The following is a 5,764-nucleotide window of genomic DNA, read 5'->3' on the forward strand; positions in this document are numbered from 1 at the left end:
GTCTGTAAAATATAAAGAATCCATTTCTTCAAACCCTGTTTTGTCCAGCAAGATCAGGCATTTTCTGTTGGACCTTGTTGAACTGAACATTAAAAAATAGGACCATCTATCAAAGCTGTTGGATTCTGTGAGATTCGACAGATTTCAAAACACAAAAACTGACAACGTAATAACTACTTGCGGATTTCTAAACTACTACAGAAAGTCAGATTGAAATGGACATTTCTGGTAAACAGACATACCTTGTACAGACACTCTGTAGATTGTGGGCGGAGCTAACTCCCTCCCCCTTCCTGCTCACTCACATTCAAAATACCTATCTTCAAACTGAAGCAATCTCTTCCTGTCCCACCCCATGTCAATAATCATCAACCCCTTTTTCCTTTTTCCAGCAAATTATGCTGTGAATGTTACGTGATTTAAAACTCACGTCACATTCGCCAGAAGAACATGCATAATGAACATGCTTCAAGGCATCAGCCTTTGTCTCCACTAGGCTGTGGATTGTCACATTTTACTAAGACAATATGTACATTATGATGATATGCGCGCACAAACAGTTGTATATTTTTTATGCCACATCATCAAAACACATACTCCTGCTTCAGGCCGAATGGAAGAGGCCTACACACAAGCAATTGCTGACTGGAAAATATAATCAGAATTGCATGATCAGAAATTTGTAATTTGATTCTTAGAATATGAATAGACTACGATCAAAATAGATGCTAGACAGTTCATTTCAATACATGTAAACGTATGTACATGTATGTACCAAATAATTCAATCACATCTTTCCATTCAGATTCAGGGTACCGGTACCTGGTTTCCATGTATACATTATATCGGTACATGTTTCCCACACACATACACATTGGCTCACGCAGTCGTGTTTTACTATACGCCTGAGGACAACCTATTGTGTTTCCCTTTGTCCCTGTACTTTAACACTTTCCCATAGACTAAGCACGTAAATGTACGATCGAGGACAGTTTCGAACGAAAGCACCGTCGTTCGAGGACTGAAAGGATCTCCCGTTGTGTGTCTGTCCTCGAGCGTAATACAAGACAGGAACATACGTACATACACACATGTACATGTATGTACACATGTATACATACTGCCTTAAACAAATGTTTTCTTTTTTGTACACATACATGTATGCACATGAATATGTTCACAAATAATCAAGAAATTGAACTTTCATGACCCGACATCAATCAACATTGATGTAACTCTTCTTTTCAATTGCTGTGCATCTTTGTCACTCATGCGTACAAAACAAATGATAAATTAAGTCCAGACCAATGTCGTCAATTCTCATTCACCGAATTAACCGAACCAATGTTGTCCTACGACGAGATATAACCATAAATGACAACACACAAAAGCAAACGACTTAGTGAAGTACAAACGTAGTACCCTAGGGAGTAATATGTATCGCCAGAAATCTTCCCCGTACGCTTCAATGCACTGCTTCATCTACAAGGATAACGAGTTAGGATGAAAAATCAGATGACTCAACGGGTAGTACAAAACCAAGAAAAAGAAGGGAAATAAAAGGCTCCTGAAAACAAGACATCATGATAAACGTTGAGCCCTATCAATCATATTACTAATTGAAGTTTGTCCTTGGGAGTTGATGTGTGCTAAACAAAAGCTTTCAAAGCCATCCAGGGCAGTATTATAATAGTTCCTCATTATTATTTCTAGTTTCTACAATTTTGTTTTAATTTGCTGATGATTTTTTTCCGGGGGGGGGGGGGGGGGGAGCTGAGATCTATTTAAGGGGGACAGACTGGTCGTGATTGGGTGTGAATTAAGCTGGGATAGGATGAGTCATTTTTTGTGTGAAATAAAACAGTGAAACCAAACACTACGATTATGGCCATATTTAGACAATAAGATACCACACATGTTACCCTTCCCACCATATACATGTACAGGTGGCTATGGGTAACTTTTACATGTATATGAGAAACATTTGCCTGGAGCAACACAATCAACAGTGGCTCAGATCTTCAGAATATTTTTTTACCGTACCAAAGATTTGAATAATTTCATTTTATAAAACGAACAATATGATGTGGAATGTCAAATCTGCTTTGAATTAATTTGAAAAAAGGTACATCCTAAAAAAGTCAAGATAGGGCCTACATGATAAATGTGGTTTTACTTTTAGAATGCCTTAAAAAAAACTTGCAGGTACATGTACATAAAACTCACTCGGATAATTTTAATACATTATTAAACGTACTAGTACATAGCACGTCACAAGTCATTCAAAATAATGTGAATTAAAAAAAAATGGTCCTTGCAGAATGTTTTAAAATGAAACGTCAGGCCCTGTAAATTTTGTTCAGTAAAGTCAGTGAGCAGTTTGTTGCAGTTTTTCCCCCTTAATTTTTTTCATTTTTAGAAAATTACATGCATAAGGACGAGTTCACGCTTCGCTTCCTCTCAATCTTGAGAATATTTTCAGAATATCATGAATACTGGCTAGTTCTTACTTACAAATAGAGAATGATCCCTAATGAGTTATAAAAATGATGATGACATGTATCATGAGACCTCATCAAAGGAATATTCCATCCCCCTATCAGTGTGAATGCACTAACGAAGCTCTCATACACGCTGAATATTTCATGACAATACAAGGCTAGCGTATTTGATAGCCCCCGGCAATACACAACCTCTGATTATACAATTTCATCTTGAATTTTTTTCTTTCAAATGAGTGATTTTCCCAGACCAGATCCACTGTGGGGATTACAGCTTAGGAAGATCAAATCTAGAATATAAATGTGGTATTAAATATTAATGCATTTTGAAAAATTATTTGATGTGACTAATGGCAAAATACACAGGCAGCTACACATTGTAATACGGTAGCTTTTCCGTTGTACAGTTACAATGGATAAGCATGTAATTTATGAAGCTTTTTCAAACAATAATGCCATTCAGTCTTTGCACATATTGTCATATTGAAACAAAAGCTTGACTGCACATTTGCAAACCATGACTTTTTGATATTATAACTTTGTAGCTTTCTTGGCAAATGTAAATTGTAAGAATCCATTTTCCAATCTTTTCAGACTAAGCATTCCAGAGCCACGCTGCACCATACAGTATTAGGAGCGACTCAAGTTACCCAAAAAGATCTTGGTGCAGACAGCGAACTTCTCATGTATTAATTTCTAAACTTGAACGTATACGTATTCATTTTCAATTGTCTGTACTTTGGAGTCATACTGAAAGACTGAAAAAGCAAAAAAATAATATTGACTGTTGCAACCCAGAGTTGTTCCAAATGTCAAACTTAATTCAGATCTTGGGAATAACATCTATTGGGTGACTCTCGAAGGCCGAAATTTGCTAAGTTGGCATATATGTTCAACTTCTTTTATTTCAACCATGTGCGTACATACATGTACATGTAGCTCCCTATGTGACATACATGTACATGTAGCTCCCTAAGCGTAGCTTGTTGGAGCTCATGTCATTAAATAGATGATGATTTAACTGTCTCATCTCCACTCAAGCACAGAAAATGACCTACTTTCAATGCATGGGTCATATAGCTTTCTTGATTGATTGAGTACTTGATTGTCAAGCTTGTGGGAAGTGAGGAAAAATATTGATTTGCTGCAATTCATCAACTTTTACCAAATTTCCAGATTGCATAATCAGCTCTTCTGCTTGTCAGACTACATAGTAATACATTGTTTTTTTGTTCTTGTTTGTAAGTTTATCATGTATTTTCTTTTCTATTGTAGCGCCATGAGCACCTTTTGTTAGGTGGATGTGTGTGCTTTATAAGTACCCATTATTATTATTTATATGATTGCATGTGCAGCTTGAGACGGGGCATTTCAGCATTTGTTGCCCTTTTGAATAGACAATTTACACGTAATTTATATGTAAACTATGCACGAAATTATGAGAACGCAAGGTTAAAACACTGACATCCTATGCAATGAGCACAAACAATACTTATCAAAGCCAATTCGCTAACTCAACATAGAATATGAGTAATACTAAAATTCTGTTAATTCATGTGTAATGTTTAAAACATTTTAAAAATATTTTGTTGCCCTTTTGAATAGAGAATTTACACGTATTGTATGTGTAAAATATGCAAGAAATTATGACAATGTAAGGTTGAATTACACTGACATCCAATGCAGTGAGCGCAAACAATACTTATCAAATCCAATTCGTTAACTCAATATGAAATATGAGTAATATTAACATTCTGTTAATTCATGTGTAATGTACTAATATCCATTTTGGTTTAAACCACTACTGGTTCTATATGCTTCCTTTACAATATGTATGATACTGCGATTTCAGTTTGTCCATCCATATTAAAACTAAACAAGTTGAAGATTTCATGACATTTCACTGCATTGACAAAACTCTTTGTCTAGAACAACTTGGCCATACCGGTACATGTACAAACAAAAAGCATGAAATTTGTTGTGTCCGATCCAAACAATTCACATAAGCAGCATGTTTCCCAAGGCGTCCGATATCCCTCAGATCTGCCAATAAACTCAACTGACAGCGATGTTCAAAAAGGTCCAAAAGAGCTTTAACACAATTTTTCCCAAAATGACAGAGGATCCATTTGCAGAAAAACACCCGAGAGCTATTTGTTCAATTTACTGCCAACGACACTGGACAACAAAAAGAATCCAACCCATTTGTTATACATGTAAAACTCTCTGGTATGGGATTTCGACTCCAAGGGAAAAAGTAAAACAGCGACTGACTCTCAGCCACTGTCCAGAGAGGCTACAGCGACGCACAGCGAGAAGTGAAGCTGTGAAAACATTATCCCATGTACCCAATAGGCGGCAATGTTTGGACAGACTCCAATTTCAAGTCTTTTTTTAAGTCTTGAGGAATTAAGGCTTCCCGGGGAGTAGGCAGACAAAACCATAACATTGACAGTGTTCATCGGGGCGGGACGATGTCATCTTAAAGACATGCTTTCACTCTTGATGTACTTCTGGGACAAAGGAAACGGGAACGTGGAGAAATGCGTAAGGCAACGATGAGCGGACTGAGCAAGGAAGAAGGCATGAGAGATATGGGAACAGCTCTATAATGCATTAAGGATGACCAGCTTTGTACTTGCCCTTTAGGCATTTTATCTTGTTTCTAGCATCACTTTTGCATTTCTTTTTTAAATTTTAGAAAAGGACTGCTCTGGAACATCCTGAGCTGAAAAAGTTTAGACAAAGGTCTTAAAACTGAAGTATTTTAATCCAATCCTAGTTCAGACAAGGTTCATGTAAATGTACAGTATAAGACTTTTTATTACACTATTAACTCTTATCATGTTCATACTGTGCCAGTTTTATAACTTGGAATTATAAGTCAAATGTGAGGCGTGGCAACATGAGATAGAACTCAGGGCAGAGGCTGAAATGGGGCTGTGCAAGTATTAGGAAAGAGAGCAAAAAGTTCTCCTGCCATACTGTTTGTTGCACTTCAATCGGACATTCCGTTGACAAGTTATGGCTGTTTAAAGTTCACATTTATCGACATGTCAAAAAGTAAAAAATACTGAGAAAAAAGGCGTTTAGAGTTTTTAGTTTGTAGTAGTAAACATGAAAATGCCAATTTCTTTAAAACACTTTTATGCCACGATTTTTATACTTTTCCGTTAAAATATGCGTAGTTGACATATCAAAGATTACAATATTTTATAAATCAATCTGAAAATTGAAAAAGAAATCACCCCCATTCATGGTAT

Source organism: Patiria miniata, unplaced genomic scaffold, assembly GCF_015706575.1.
Source record: "Patiria miniata isolate m_02_andy unplaced genomic scaffold, ASM1570657v1 HiC_scaffold_5, whole genome shotgun sequence".
NCBI lineage: Eukaryota > Metazoa > Echinodermata > Asteroidea > Valvatida > Asterinidae > Patiria > Patiria miniata.